Source organism: Lepidochelys kempii, chromosome 27 (assembly GCF_965140285.1).
Source record: "Lepidochelys kempii isolate rLepKem1 chromosome 27, rLepKem1.hap1, whole genome shotgun sequence".
Classification (NCBI taxonomy): Eukaryota; Metazoa; Chordata; order Testudines; family Cheloniidae; genus Lepidochelys; species Lepidochelys kempii.
The window spans coordinates 10,450,799-10,467,204 of NC_136406.1; the positions used below are offsets into that span (position 1 = coordinate 10,450,799).

At 43.4% G+C, this 16,406-nt stretch overlaps 1 protein-coding gene across 17 annotated transcripts in view; it reads right to left on the minus strand.

Moving 5' to 3' along the window:
* MAPT (microtubule associated protein tau) overlaps window positions 1-16,406 on the minus strand; it is a 101,104-nt gene that overhangs the window by 64,192 nt on the left and 20,506 nt on the right. Inside the window, exon 1 of one of the 17 annotated variants that reach the window (XM_073325494.2) lies at window positions 11,584-11,993. The exons of the other annotated variants lie outside the window; for them this stretch is intronic. The gene's annotated coding sequence lies outside the window, so the exon portion shown is untranslated. Of the gene's footprint in view, window positions 1-11,583; window positions 11,994-16,406 lie in introns of those variants that run through there. 17 annotated transcript variants of the gene reach the window in all.

The window sequence follows — 16,406 nt, forward strand, 5'->3', positions numbered from 1 at the left end:
GAAAACAGTGCAGGTGCTGCGGTGCCAAGGGTTTATTGCTCTGAGTTAGGGATGGCTGGGCATTACCCACAAGGGCTGAAGCATTATTTGGAGTGATTTGCACAAGTGCCAATAAATTCTCTACTGCACCCCACCCCGCCATGTATTCCGTATATGCCACTTTTACAAACTGTTATTTTTGAAATGTGAGGGAGAGGTTTTTGTTCAGTTTTTTGGTTTTTTTTTTTTTTTAAAAACACATCTGATTATTTTCAGTATTTCTCTGCTGATAAAAGCTGGTTCTTTGAGTGGCAGGAATACAAACTTCTGAGGGAGAAGTGAGTTATAACATTTTAGAAACTTCTAGAAGTCACGTTAAATAGCTTAGCCATTCACATCACGGCGCTAAGACCTGGTACATAAACAACTTCCCAGCCAAGAGCCTTCGGATACTCTCCCCCTTCCCAACAATAAAAAGAGGTTTACAAGAGAACCAGACTTGAAATCTGTCACTGGCCTAAGACAGGTGACTGCCCCACTCTGCCCATCAGACCAGAGTGATTTTGGAAGGGACAGAAACAAACCTTCCTCTGTTTGCTTTGTTTAAATGGCAGCTGTTTGTAGCAACCGAAGCATGATCTATGTAAAGGCAACGAAGATGAATCAGCAGTCAAAGTGTAGGGGAGTGCTGAGAGATGCTTACTAAAAGGATTCTGCAGACATTGCCGAGGGAGTGATGACGTTCTCGTCCACTGCGCTATGGGTTAAATTCAGTCCTGTTGTAACTAGGAGCAACTCTTTTCAAAGTGTTTGAATAGCATCCCTATGGCTGGACCTGGCCCAGTCTCACCAAACAATTCACTGAAGACTTGTCACATACAAAGCGCTAGCATCACTGAGTGCTGAAAGCCAAAGTAACAGGAGCAGCAACAACATATATTTATACAGTGCCCTTCACCCCAGAAAAGCCCAAACCATGATGTCCATTCTGCACACAGGGATGAAATGTCCACCACTGAAAGGCCTCTTGACTGCAGCAATTCTTTAATAGCACCCAGCGTCACTGATGTTCCGGACAGGAAGCGAAGGCTACCACAGCCAATTCAAGCTGCAGAGGAAATTTAAGGAGGCAGAACACAATTAGCCAAGGTGGAATTTGGCTAGGATTCTAAGATCAACATCCCCGCTCTTGGGAAAAGTGGCAGGAAATCATGGCTAGAAGTCACCAGGTACTTGATTTTGTGTGTCATCAGACAGATGGCACCATATCTTCATGCTGGGGCATTCTTTTGAGTGCCATCTATAGAATAAGCACTACTAATATTTCCAGTACACTTTGGGGTCTTCTATCCAACTATGAACCTGGCCTGACCTTCCTTAATTTGCGAGATCTCATGGGATTACAGTTCAAGATGCCATGTCTGCAAACCAAAAGGGACTGCAGAGTTTTTGTTGTGTTTTATGTCATTAACTTATCATCAAGATAACTAGGGGAAATTACAAAAGAAAATTAATGCACCGTGGAGAACCCAATAGGTAGGGATAGTTTAGTTGTCTGTCAGAATGTTCTCAACATCGTGGAAAAATTTCTCTACTAACAAGTCTCAGAGGGGGAAGATGGCCCAGTGGGTAGGGCACGAGCCTGGGACTGGAGAGAGGTGGGTTCAATTCCCTGCTCTGCTACAGACTGCCTGTGTGACCTTGGGCACATCACTTAGCCTCTCTGTGCCTCAGTTTCCCCATCTGTGTAATAGGAACAACAGCACTGCCCAGGCTCAAAGGGGTGCAGTGAGGATAAATACGTTAAAGATTATGAGACACTCATTCACAACCACCAGCTCTAATCGTTTTGCTGAAACTTGTCCAAAAAATTACCCTTCGGCACAGATCCAGCCTGGAATATGTCAGCCCAATAGGCTATATTTTCGGAATGTTATGAGTAACTGAAAAGAGAGAGTTATAATGGAAACACTTCAGCATTTGGGAAGTTATAGCTGTAAAAATGGCAATAAACTGCAAATGATGGAATCAAGCTTTTGGAAAAATAACTGGTGTGATTACAAAACTAAACACCAAATGAGTCCACAACAACTGTCAGGTCCAGTGTATCACGCTGGGCATGAGCCCAACTGCGGGTCTTGTGTCAGATCGTGCAAATCATAAAACGGACTCCATAGCCCTGAACTCACTCATGAGCTGTAAACCCACATTTCTGTGTTACGTAGAGACAAAGCATCAGCACAGGTACGACTGGGCTATAATGTTTTATCCTAAGGCTGCACTAAATTATGTTTCTCTTAACTCAATGAGAACTAATGTGTGTTTAATACCAGAGCAAGCTACGGGAAGTGAAAGCACGTTCTTTTATCACCACACACCCAGTTATCCACTTCTGGAAAATGCAGGTTTATTAACAACTGGTACACTCTGTTGGCAAGATCATCCTGCGCGGGACAAAATGGCCTGTCATCTTCTCTATCAGTAATGACTGACTCTATGAATAGGAAAATAGGGGTTACAACAAACACCGAGACTTCACTACTGCAGCACTGATTGATGCCACTATAGCAATCCTCTCTCTCTTCCTTCTCCCTGCAATCAACCCTAACCCTTGAGAAGCATTACCAAGTAAGAACAGTCATAATCCAACATATGGGAATGTTTATCTCCATGGGTGTCAGGCTGGGGGAATTACTGCAAGGAGTTGGATTTTTTTTAAAACTTAAAATCTTCTTGTTCACGATCATCCTAGTTTTCACCTGACAGGCAATTTGGCCCCTACTCATCTATGATTATATTTTACCTACCACAGAGTACCACAATAGTCTCAACTGAGCAATCATTTTAAACGCAGACACATGGTAATAATATGCAAATATGGCATTAAAAAGCCATGCATGAAAACCCGATTTCAGAATGCTGTGCCGACAGCAGTGCTAAGTGACGGCCCCAGAGACTAACATCAGTTCTTTCCACGTACAGTACAGGCACAGACTGGGAAGCGGCAGGTCAAGTTTTCCCGCCCTGCTCAGGACCTCAGTCGCGTGACTAGATAAAAACAGAACACTCCACCGCACCTAGTTTTCCCCTGGGGAGGGGATGAGAGAACAAACGTGACAGATGTTAGTTATGTTGCTTAATGCACTACTGGAAGGCAATCAGATACTACGGTGATGAGTACAGGATATAAACCTATATAGCATTAATAAATTCATAGATTCCAAAGCCAGAAGGGACCACTGTGATCATCAAGTCTGACCTCTATAACACAGGCCACAGAACTTCCCCAAAGTAATTCCTAGAGCAGAGCTTTTAGAACATCTAATCTTGATTTTAAAAATGGCCAGTGATGTAGAATCCACTACCTGCCTTGGTAAGTTGTTCCAATGGGTAATTACTCTCACTATTAAAAAATTATGCCTTATTTCCAGTCTGAGTTTGTCTAGTTTCAACTTCCAACCATTGGATCATATTATACCTTTCTCTGCTAGACTGAAGAGACCATCATTAAATATTTGTTCCACATGTCAGTACTCACACACTGTAATCAAATCATTCCTTAACTTTGAGTTCCCTGAGTCTATCGCTATGAGGCATTTTTCTAATCCTTTAATCATTCTCATGGCTTTTTCCCTGAACCCTCTCCCATTTATCAACATCCCTCTTGAACTGTGCACAACAGAACTAAACGCAATATTCCAGCAGCAGTCGCACCAGTGCCAAATACAGAAGACAAATAACCTCTCTACTTCTACTCGAGATGCCCTTGTTTACGGAGCCCACGTTCAGACGATTATCCACGACCCGCACATCTTTTTCAGAGTCACGGCTTCCCAGGATAAAGTCTCCCATAACGTAAATATGGCCTATATTCTCTGTTCCTAGATGTGTACATTTACAGTAGACATATTAAAACACATATTGCTTGCTTGCACCCATCTTACCAAGAGATCCAGAACGCTCTGAATCAGTGACCTGCCCTCTTCATTATTTACCATTCCCCCAATTTGTGTGTCATCTCCAAACTTTACACCAGTGATGATTTTATGTTTTCTTCTAGGTCATTAATGAATACCGTAGGACCAAGAATTGATCCCTGCAGGACCCCACTAGGAACACACCCACTTGATGATGATTCCCCATTTACAATAAGGGAACAAGGAGTTCAGTCTCCATGGTCCATTTAACCCTCCACCTCTGTATTCTGAGTCTGCCCACAAACGATGTGGACAGTTGTCCACTAGTCATTGGATGGAAACCACCAGTTAAAATTTTCACAAGCCTAAGATTTTAAGTTAAAACTAAAACAAAGACAACGAAATATAGACTTTTCTCTGCTACGTTCACTCCGGAGAGAAGGAAATTATTTGTAATAAAGGCTATCACAATTAGACTGCAGAAGACAGGTGAATTAGTAACCACATATGTTTCAAGAGTCCATTGAGACAGGTAATAATTGCCATATCAAATTTAATCAACCAGATTCACTATACATGTATGTGTTATTGCCATACTCACATCCATGAGCCTCAGACACAGAAACTACAATATCCTTTTTCTGGACAATACATCATGTCCATTTGGTAAGATATAATGAACTACATGAAAGATTGGTTTCCCATTTCAAACTTAATTTGGACCATTGATCTACAGGAGATTAATGATCCCTACATTATAACAACATTAAAGCCACCTCTAATCTCTGACAAAAATATATTTCACTCCCAACAGGCTGAATAAAAACTTGACCCTTGGTGCTGCACAATGTAGGCTAACGTTTAGTAATAATGTTATACTCCCATTGATGATTTTTTAAACGTCTTTTGCCAATGCCAATATTTGATGTGAGCTGGCATTGTGGTTATTCACCTGGATGCCTTTACTGAGGCAGTGTTACTTGCATAGCGTTAAATCATGCATAAGTCATGGCCAGTTGTAAGAAGTCACAGAATCGTCACTGTGCTCTGGAGCGCAGCCTCCTTGATTCAGCAAGGCGGGCCGACTTTTCTTTGCTGCACTTTACAGAAGTGAACTGAGAAGGCAGCCTACAGAAGTGGGCTGGACAACGAATCAGCCGACCTTTCTTTACTAGGCTACCACAACCCGGAGTGCGCGTCTCAACAAGCTAGCCAATGGTGAAGAAAAAAAACAAAAAAAAACCAAGAAAACCTACACACCCACACCCCTCAGACCCTGACCTTTTAGGGCAGATGGTGAAAAATTTTAGAAGCCAGGGGTTGCATCACCAAAATCATAGATGGGACAAAAAGCCAAGGAAGGAGCTCCAAACTCCACTGCAGTGAAGAACTCAGCAGTTCAGTACATGCCCACCCACTTCCACTTGAACAGATTATCTACAGGATCCTGACTCAGCACTCAGTTTGAATTTTTAAAACTCAAGGCAGAAAAACCTTTTTCTTCTGATGAATTCCCCTAGAACTGGGATACAGAAACTTATCCTCAGAGGTTTACACGCCAGGGTAATTTTTCTTGGGTAACTAGGCCAATTACTGAACAATGGAAACAACCAAAAAGTATCATCTGTCTATGGTAAAATCTATCAGGGGACCACAACAACGCTGGCCTCGACCACTGTTACCTGCTCTGTGGTACAGTGCTAAATTAACAGCAGGAAAATTAAAGCTTTTTCTTGCCTTCACTGTACATTAAAATGCAGTCGGTGATATTTTTATTTTTGGGGGGGAGAGGGGTGGAATGAAGGAGTTTATTTTACTCCAGAATTTTTCCTTTGGAAATGTTTTTTCCCCACACCCATGAGTGACAAAAATTTTGCCAACATAAGTGTTAGTGTAGATATGGCCATAGTAGCCACAGGCATGAATGTGGCTGTGCAGGGGAAGAGCACTTACCCTGTCCTCAGGAGAGAGCACAGACTTCATTATGAGCGTTCAAACCCACCCTTTCATTTGTAACCCACTAATCACCACCCGTTTTATTAATTCAAATACAACGAAGCATAAACCTGTGCCTAAGATTGGCTGTTTCTAGGGTTCCCCTCCAGGATCTTATCTATCCCAGCTCCTTCTGACCAAAAGAGAAGCTCTCATCAGCCCCTTTCCATCCCAAATTGATATATTTGGAGCCACCACCCAGCATAACTCAGCAGTTGTAGTGTTGAATCTGAACACCGTCACCGGGCTTTCATACCCGAGCCTGGGCAACTCAGCTAAAGAGCTCTATGCTCCCATAAAGGGTCTGAGAGTCTGACACCTTGTTTCAGTGTTTGAAAGTCCACTCCCCAAAGGCCCCTCTGGGTATGGGAAAGGAAGGATCACTCTCTGTCTCCTCAAGCCCATAGCCTCCAGACTAGAGAGACAGGGTGCGTCTCTCCCCTATTCTGCCCTGTGTCCAGGCTCAGATTCACAGGTCTGAGCCCCAACTCAACCAAAGAAGCTACTTGGGGATTATTAATGCTCTGTTTTTAATCAGTGAATGCTACATGTGTCCTATTTTGTTATGCAAAAGGGAAAATTAAACCAGCATGGGCTGGACAGGAGTAGTTTCAGAAAACCAATCAAACAGAAATAGGATTTCCGAGGGAATAGGTTCTATCTGAATTATTAAATTAAACTGAAATGGTAGTGTCATGAATTAAAGTCAGCTTGAAAAGCTGTTCATAATTCACAAGCAACTTCCTTTTCATCTCCTTTGTATACTTTTCAGAAAAGTGTTTCCGAGGAACTGTCAAATAAGTGAATATGAATGACTGCCTAATTAATTGTAGGCACTGTCTAAAATGCAGTGAGCAGATATCTTGATCCTCCTTGTCATCTATCTTGTCAAGGGACTAGAACAGCTATGAAGATTCAGAGAAAGATCAATTCATTTCAAAGGAGTAGGTAGAGATGTTGAAAAGGGAAATGAAAACCCATAGTGCTTTAAAGAGATATTGTCATGGTGGTGTTCTTTATTTTTTTAAATAATTTTCCTCATTATTGTTTAATAACCCCTCAGAAGTTTGAAACTTAGTTTTCCTTGGCAATGAACTTCAAAACTTTCATGGATGAATGCACACAGGTTTGGTCACTGAGGAGAGCTGTACGCGTTGCAATACCCACAGTTTAGTTTTGCTGGCTTGCGAGAGCTGGGTTGCACTAACCAGCTTTAGTGCCACACTGCTTGTGTAGTGTGCACCTATTTCTTATCTTAGGGTCACCCATGAGCAAGACAGTTGGGACTTCCCAAAGCAGTTGCCCATTTTAACGCTGGGGGGATGAGGCGAGGATGGACCCATCATTCAATTACTGCATATCGCACTCTTCTGCCAAGGGCACGACCACAAGCCTAGAACACATTTCACAGCAGCGTGGGCAGAAATTCAGAGGTAGCCTTGCAAACCACTAAAGAGATTTCCCTTCTTTCTGCACCTGCTAAACAGATATAGCAAGCTTTAAAAAAACAATCTCCTGCTGCAACATAAGCCCTTCTGATCAGCTCCCCTACGAGTGTTGGCCACATCGGAAACTTTAGGTCTTTGGCACCCAGGAGGTGAGAGGCCACTCCAGGTAGGGGTGTGGGGTGAAAAGAGGCACAAAGGGTAACATTTTCAAAAGCACCTAAGTGACTTGAGTCAACAGGACTCGGTGCCTAAGTGATATAGGTGCTTTTGAAAATTTTACCCATAGCTAAGAGTGGAAGGAAGAGAGAGAAGGAATGAAGTGGAAGGAGGAAGAGAGTAGAGATCTAGATGGCAATGAAGTGCAAAGTAGTCAGTGTTTTCGAGAATTATCTAAATAGAATTTGTCATTTCCAGTCAGCTTAGACATGGTTCAGCAGCTGCCTCCAAGCAGGATGGCGATTATTTCAGGACCAGATGTGCTCAGTCGCGACTGCCAATCCATGGGTCAAGACAGCAAACGTAGGCGGACTCAGAAGACATCAAACTGACTGCAAAACTGGAAAATGTAACATTACACCCCTGAAAGTTCTTCCCTCTCCACATAAGAGAAGACCACAGATATAGCGCTCTCTAGATAATGAGAAATTGTTGTAAATTACTTAAGGCAAATAGTTCAGATACTTTGCACTAGGACAATAATAATAATACCACCACCTAGGTCTTATATGGCACTTTATCAGTAGATCCCCATCATCCTAGATTAAATGATTAGGGGTCTGGAACACATGACTTATGAGGAGAGGCTGAGGGAGCTGGGATTGTTTAGCCTGCAGAAGAGAAGAATGAGGGGGGATTTGATAGCTGCTTTCAACTACCTGAAAGGGGGTTCCAAAGAGGATGGCTCTAGACTGTTCTCAATGGTAGCAGATGACAGAACAAGGAGTAATGGTCTCAAGTTGCAGTGGGGGAGGTTTAGATTGGATATTAGGAAAAACTTTTTCACTAAGAGGGTGGTGAAACACTGGAATGCGTTACCTAGGGAGGTGGTAGAATCTCCTTCGTTAGAGGTTTTTAAGGTCAGGCTTGACAAAGCCCTGGCTGGGATGATTTAACTGGGAATTGGTCCTGCTTCGAGCAGGGGGTTGGACTAGATGACCTTCTGGGGTCCCTTCCAACCCTGATATTCTATGATTCTATGATCCTCATTTTACAGGTTGGGAAACTGAGGCACAGGGCAGTGAAGTCATTCAGCAAGCCAGGGGCAGAGCCAGAAAAAGAACCCAGGTCTCCTGAGTTCCAATCCAGTGCTCCATCCACTAGACCATGCTTCCTTAACAGGGTGAGCAATTAAATATGCTGTTATTTCAGGTCTTTGTAATGTTACTAAATTAGTTAATTAAATATCTACCAATGCCCAGTTACAAACCTGAACCATAATTTACCGTCCATTCTTCTCCTATGGATTGAACATTGATCTGGTGTTATTCAGTAAACATATACACTGATGATCAAGTAACAGCTTTGCGTATTTCTTCACAGAAGGCATATGATCACTCAGCCTACAAAATGCACTTAGCAAGTATGTGTTTAACAGGGATAATGTGATTCAGCTTTGTATCTTGCAGGTTTCTGAAATACACTGTCTAGAAATGGATAATTTTGATCCTCTTCCCTGTACCGATACTATCGGAAGACAAAGAACTAACATAAGGAGGAGGATCCTCTAAAGGCTGTGGTGCATCTGATGTGTATCTGAAATGCTCTGTGCATATCTAGCACACGCCAAATTTTCCTCTTTGGATATTTGGGATTTGCAAATAATGATATGTGAACGGTGGAATTGATATGGAGCATGAAAGCCGGGTCTATCCTCAGGACAACACTGCTGGAGTGAAACGCTGGGGTTTGACTGAAAGCGCTCTGTGTTCTGACACCCTTCTTGCCAACGTGACGACTGTAAGGAACAACACTTTAAATCTTTGTAAAAAGTCTCCCTATTCTTTCCGTCTATTAAAGGGAGGTTTGTGTTAGTGCAGTCAGAAGTGAATTTCTGGGTGCAGGCCCTGTAGACCTGTCACACTCAGATTCCTCAAGACTAAGCTACTCAAATGGGGTTTCAAAACTACTTTCAGTTTTGACTAGTACTCATGACGCCTGTTATAGCAAAGGCATATAATTCCCAGGGAACTCACTTTGAGGCCATTTTGGAAGAAGTCTAGTACCAATGGGATCTTTGGTGATACACAGCGTTCCGGGTACCAGTGCTTGAATTGCAGCCAGAGAATGGAGTAGGATTTATTTGCAGATATTTTCCTTGAGGCCAAAAGACTGGAGAGATTAATAAATGTTACTTGACTTGAGCATTTATGTTCAAGAACCATGCAGCTAAGCTCAGTGTGTTTGGCTCTGAATACAGGATGAGCCCTTGAGAAAAGGAGTATTTTCTGACTAGAAGAGTTAGTGATGTGGCTGTCACCAAGTCTACAAGTTCTAAAAAGCCAAAGGGACCTTTGTGCTCCATCACAGGTCTGACCTAAATTTTGCAATAAGGGGCTGGAGTGCAACAGACAAATTCTGAGGGAGTTTCACATACATTTTTGAAAAAGAGAGGCTTTTATTGAATTAAATATGAAAATGAGTAAACAGCTCAGCCTTCCTTAATCTCCTTCAGAATTGTGTAGTATCTTGCCTCTACTACAAGACTGAGAGTATGAGATGTGCCAGGTAATTGTAAAGTACTGGGCCGTGCATCAGCAGAGCCAGAATTAATGGGCGTCAGGTTCTGGGAAGGAGGAATTCCATGCAAAGATTTGTATTCTACAGCGTAAAAAGCATCTGAAAGGTCACGGAGTCCAGCATGGTCTACAAAATAAAACGGTTTATTAACAAAGGCAAAAGCTGGAGATAGAAAGAATGGTCTGCTCGCTGTATTTAAGCTAAAAGAACGGATTAGGGATCTTCCAGCTTTCCGGTAATGTAAAAAAAAAAAAAAATTTGCTACAGCAACAAATCGAGATAATGTTAGAAACAGAAGGAAGTGTCTATAACTTAAGTCACTGGATAACTGCTCAGTGTGGTTAGTTTTAAAGGGGCTAGGTCATCACCGGCTTTTCAGGGGCTCAGTTGGAAATGTGCTTAATAAACTCAGCTAAGCTTCACACTCATGGCTGCCATGACCTGTTGAGCCTTTATTGTCCTGATCAGATCAGGCTGGAGAGGGAACTGGACAAAATCATCACCGTATCAAGCTCAACTGGACCCTGAACATCCTGCAGTGTGAACCTCAGGTCCCTTTTGCTGCCTAAATAGGGTGTCATTTTCCTTCTCTGACTTTATTTCACCCCATACCAATCTCCCTCTTTTTCCCTGCTGTATGAGTCTAGGTTAACCAGCCAAGACAAAACCACCTTTTGTAACACTGCTGAAATTTAAAAAAAAGGCAAACAACAAACAATGCTTGTAGCCAAAGGCTGGGAAAGTTTGCCAGGTCTCAGAGTAGCTAATAAGACCATGTATTATGCCTGTACTTTCCCAGCAGTTAGTTGTAATTAACGAAGGCAGAAAAAAAAATGTCTACCTCTGCCATTTCAGTCCCCCTTTGTGTGGGTTTTATAAGTTCTGCCTTGTTTTAAAAGGGAACAAGATTACACTTCAACAACAATCCAATACCATCTAAAACTGACTCCACCACCCAAAAAAAAAGGGGGACGGACCGTTAATACCATCTAGGAGAATGACGAGCAGGAATAAAGGGAATACGAATATGGAAAATTGTTAAAATGAAAGCTTTGCCTTATGTATCAAATGCTTTAACTATTTTCTTCGTTTCCTTTGTGTTTAATAGGAGAGTTCGAATGGTAATTGTTACAATGGGAATGAAACAAACAACTGGATAAAACCTCCAAACCATACTTTTCAAGTGCCTCCGGATTAAGGAACTGATCAGCAGGGCTTATTTGGCAGCAGAAAAGGAAGAACTGGAATCTTTTAAAGCTCACTGTTTGTTCAGTTGGCTTTTCATGAGCAGAACGAAGGGATGCCCCTTTTGAGGAGATGTGCTACTTCTGTCCACATTTTTACAGAACAGGTTTGCAGTTGTGGCCTTTGCACAGGTGCGTTGCAGGCAACTTTGGAGTGAGTGAGTGAGTCCCCACACACGCACACTAAAATCATCAATTACTTTGGGAGGTCCCAAAGCAATTGGACTAGCAGAGAAGGTCAAAAGGAGAGGCAGTTTTCCTTACCTGTTGTCTTCAAGCTCTATCGCAGTCTAAATCCCCTTCTCTATAAGATGTGGGTATCTATTTTACTGTTGCGAATTTCAGCGCAGAGTCGCTGTATGCTCAGGTTGCTATCATCACTAATGTTATTCAGTGACAGTCACTGATGCACAGTGTCAGTTTAATATTTCTTTGATACTGCTTTTGAAATATTCAGCTGATGGCTGAGAGACAGCTGTGAGAGTATGACAAAGTCTTAGTATTCTGGCTCCACCTGTTGCCTGGAAGAATTTTTCACTCAAGCTTCTGGCCTGCTATAGAAAGTCAGAGAAAGAATATTAACAGGTAAGGAAAAATCTCCCCTTTGTACACAAACAAAGGGAGTAGGATTTTCACTAGTTCTGAAAATATTTGAAGTGGAAGGACAAGATCTTAGAATTCACCCACATTTTGCATATTCAGTTAAAAACAGACAACCCCCCCAAGCTGTTTTAAATTTAGCTACACAGAAGTACATGGCAAGTTCTTTGTGTTAGCCACAACATGTAGTATTTACATCTGAGTATTATAGTATATACATATGGCATTTCTTCAACTTTCTAAACCTGGGTATAAAAACCAAGCTCTCACTCGCATTCATTTCACTTCCAACCTTAATGTCTACCTTATCCTGCTGCGTAATAAACAACATGAAGTAGATCTATAATTTCCCCCAGTGCAATCCTGAACACCTGAATTCATAACTGGCAGTGGAACACAACAGAGTTTCGTTATTCAGCACTGCCCAATACTGCCTCCACTCAACTACTTACACATTCTCAGTAACATATTTTGTTATCAGAAAACAAATCACTCCCACCAGGTAACCTGCAATTGACACTAGATGTGGGAACATTTTGGCTCCCCATGACTTAGCTATCCAAATGTCGTAGCAACTCTATAACGTCAACGTGCAGTGATATCTTTCAGCTATAATCTGTAGGTGTCCTTGAAAGATTTGAATGAAGGACAGCACTACGAGATTTTAAATTGGAAGCAATACTCATTGGGAGTATACTTAAATTTGTAATGTGTACATAAATACGCACACACAGCAACCTGTTGCTTCCAACATCCCTGGCCAGGTTACTCTCATAACCCAATCTCTACCTCAGGCAAAAGCCATTAGCATATAAGACAGAATCACTATTATAACAGATGCAATTAAATAGAGGGCCAAATTTATCCTAGATGTAATTCTATTGGAGTTACACCAGGATGAATCTAGCACACAGAGATCTAGCAAGATGGCAATCAAAGGCTTTGCCAGATGTCACAAGAAATCTTCTCCCAAAATACAAAGATGTAGACCACAGTGTACATTTGTGCCCTCCTGAATGTAAACCTGAAAGTGCTGCTTTACACACGGATATCCTGATATCCTGTAAGGAACAATCCAACACGGACCAGGGAAGAGAAACAGACCAAATTGCTCAGACCCCTGTTGTGATGAGATGCCATATAAGTAACCTAGATAGACAGACAGGTCGAGACAGACTCACTCCGCTCCTGCAAACTCTTATGCAGGTGTTTAAACAGGTGAGTAGAACTATTGTTTTCAAAGGGAGCTAATGTGTCTTCACCTCCGACATCTGATTCTATGAATGCCAGAGTATGCAAATCACTGTTTAGGATTAGTACGCGTAGCTCCCCAGCTCTGAACATCTCTATCATTAGGACAGCTCATGAACATCATAAAAAAATGAATGTTATTGTGGGGGGAAGGGAATCCTTCCAACCTGCCTCCGGGATGTTCAGGACTTAAGACATTCAGAACGACACGACAGTGTTCTGCTTCAGCAAAAGCCCATTTTACCTTAGCTTGCAAATTACACAGGCAGGAGGAAGAAATTGCTTTTCTAAGGGATTATTTTGCCTAAAGAAACAAAAACAGACATCCATCCAGGCAAACTGATAGCTGCTGTTTTCTTCCCTATTCGTCATGCAGAGTCATTATCAAGGATGTCCCTCTTATGACTTTCTAAGATAAGTAGCCGAGCAACATTCACCAATAAAAGCAGTCCCATCAGGTCTCATCTGGTCTAACAATATTTGCAATCTGGCAAGACCAGAGGTTTTCTTGTTTGTGCTTATTGCCATTTCCTTGTTAACCTACGTTCAGAAACGAACTGCGAGTGCTCATTTCACACTTGAGGGGGTAGCACGATGTAAAACCCACCACACCAGGAGAACTGGATTGGCACTAAAAAAAAAAAAAAAGAGGAGGACTTGTGGCACCTTAGAGTCTAAAAAATGTATTTGAGCATAAGCTTTCGTGATCTACAGCTCCCTTCATTGGACTATTCTTGAGTGCTAGCCCGAGCCCAGCCAGCCCAAGTCTGTCAAGCCAGGCTCGGAGGCTCACTCCTGCTCAGTCCAAAATGCCATGTAGACATATCCGTAGAGACTTAGTCAAGCACAACCTGGCTCTCCAATGCCCTTCCCTGGTTTTGGTAGCCATACAAAAATCAGTCATGCACCTTTTTCCTGAAGGGCAGGCCAGCATATGACAGGCTGAAAAATGCCTCCAAACACATTGTTTAGAGACATCATGAGATGCCAACAAGCCAACCCACGGATGACTCCAAGCAAGTAAGTGTTAAAACGTAGGAGCTAGCTGACAAGGGAGAGTTTGCAGCGGGTTTGAGACGCAGCCCAAATGCCCCAATTATCAGGAGTGTAGCTTTGATAAAGAGCAGGAATAAGCTAAAGCCCAGAGCACTGAATATGCAACTTGTGACTTTTTAGTGAGCATTAGCCCCTTAAAAGCAGCCCTGCAATTAGTCTTCACTTTACACTACCGATATGCAGCATTGCTGTGTGCTATTGGCCACATCAGACACCAGAGAAGGCTGCATCTGTGACAGGCAAAGCTACTCCGTGTAAAATTTGTAAAGAGTTTTGAGACGTTCTGGGACACAGGGAAGAATCTTCTCTTTCTTCAAAGTCTTCTATACCAGCAGTTCTCAACCAGGGGTACGGAACCCCCAAGGGGGCCTCGAGCAGGTTTCGGGGGAGGGGGGGCGCCTCCAAGCAGGGCCAGAATTAGACTTGCTGGGACACGGCAGAAAGCCAAAGCCCCACCGCATGGGGCTGAAGCCAAGGTCCCTGAGCCCCGCCACCTGGGACGGAAGCCCCAGCAATGTAGCTTCATGGGGGCCCCTGTCTGCATGGGGCCCCAGGCAATTGCCCTGCTTGCTGCCCCCGAGTGCCGGCCCTGGCTTTTATACGCAGAAACCCAACTACTGTGGCACAGGCGGCCACAACAGCATGGGGAGGCGGGGAGAGAAGAAGGCTGACAACCCCTGTTCTAGACCAGCCCAGATGCAGGCAGCTCCGCCGGCTGGAGATGAACAACAGAAGGCGGAGGGAGGTCAACGTTTATTCGAGACTAGGACATCCGAAGTCCTAGTGTTGATCTCCATCTGCTGGTTGGGAGGAGCTGTAGCCCAACACATCTGAAATGCTGCAGAACGAGCTACTGAAATGAAAGTTGCTTGCTAGAGTGGGCCAGGAATGTTTTGATTGATGTTTTCTTTTGATGGAAAATGCTGATTCATGAAAGCCAAAGAATCTTGGCGGGCACGAATTGGTTTCCACTGAACTTTAAGCAAGAAGGGTTCTCGGGTCCAGAATAGAATTCCTGCTCAAAATCAGAGAGAGCCCCAGAACAGACAATAGCCTGGGATTAGCGCACTCATCTGGGAGCCCCGACTCCGCTCCCCGTTCTGAATCAGGCACAGCAGGGACCAGAACCTGGGGCTCCCACATCACACACGAGTGCTCTACCCACAAGGCTACTGGCGGTGGATTGGGCTCCTCTCCCCTCATCTTTTTGAAAGGTCTCAGTTTTGTCCTGATGCGCAAAGGGGGGGGGGGAATGCAATTCTCAAATTTTTCACAGGATGGGAAAATTGTTTCCCACCTAGCTCTAGTGCAGTGGTCCCCAAACTGTGGGGCATGCCCCACTAGCGGGGCGCGTCCAAACATCTGGGCGACACGGCCAGTCCCCATGGGGGGCAGGGAGAGAGGGCACCCAGCCCTGCCCCCAGCTCCACAACAGTAGCCTCAGCTCTACTCTCAGCCCCGCTCCCAGCCGCGGCTCCAGCCCTGGCTCAGCCCAGATGTAACTCTGCTCCCGGCCTGGCAGGGCCTGGACACATTTCATTACCGGTAAAGAGGAAAAGTCTGGGCACCATAGTGCTAGTACTTGCTTATTATTTACTTTGATTTTAACGCTCTTTCATTTCATTGTGCTGACAAACGATCCGTCTGTTTTATGAAGCAGGCAGGGTAGCTGAAGAGTCTATGTAAAATTTCTTTAATATTTAATGCAGCTGCAATAACGTTTGAAGATATTAAATATTAAAGATTCCCTAGCCTGACAGCCACAATGTATGAAAAACTGCAATTATGCATGTTTTCAGATGCCATCTGGAGTGGAAAGTGTAAGGTGGGCAGGGGGATGTCAAAGTTTAACTACGTGAGTGAATTCTTGGAGCAAGGATTATAGCATTTCAGCCACCTTCCCAGGGTTGGCTTTTTATATATTATATATTAATTACAATACTTTGAGCTGTTTTAACACGGCTAGGAATCCGCACAATATATCTGCTTAGATTACGGTCACACCATCCTGGCACCAAATTCTAATGGGCAGTTGCACATACCTGAAGAGCTACAGCCCAAGGGGCATGAAAACTCTACTCGACCACTCACCCAGAGCTAGCAGGAATCTGAATCTCTGAAACCATAAGTGGTAAAGACTAAGACAACCTGTCAAGTCTAACCAGGGCAGCAGCGGTTTC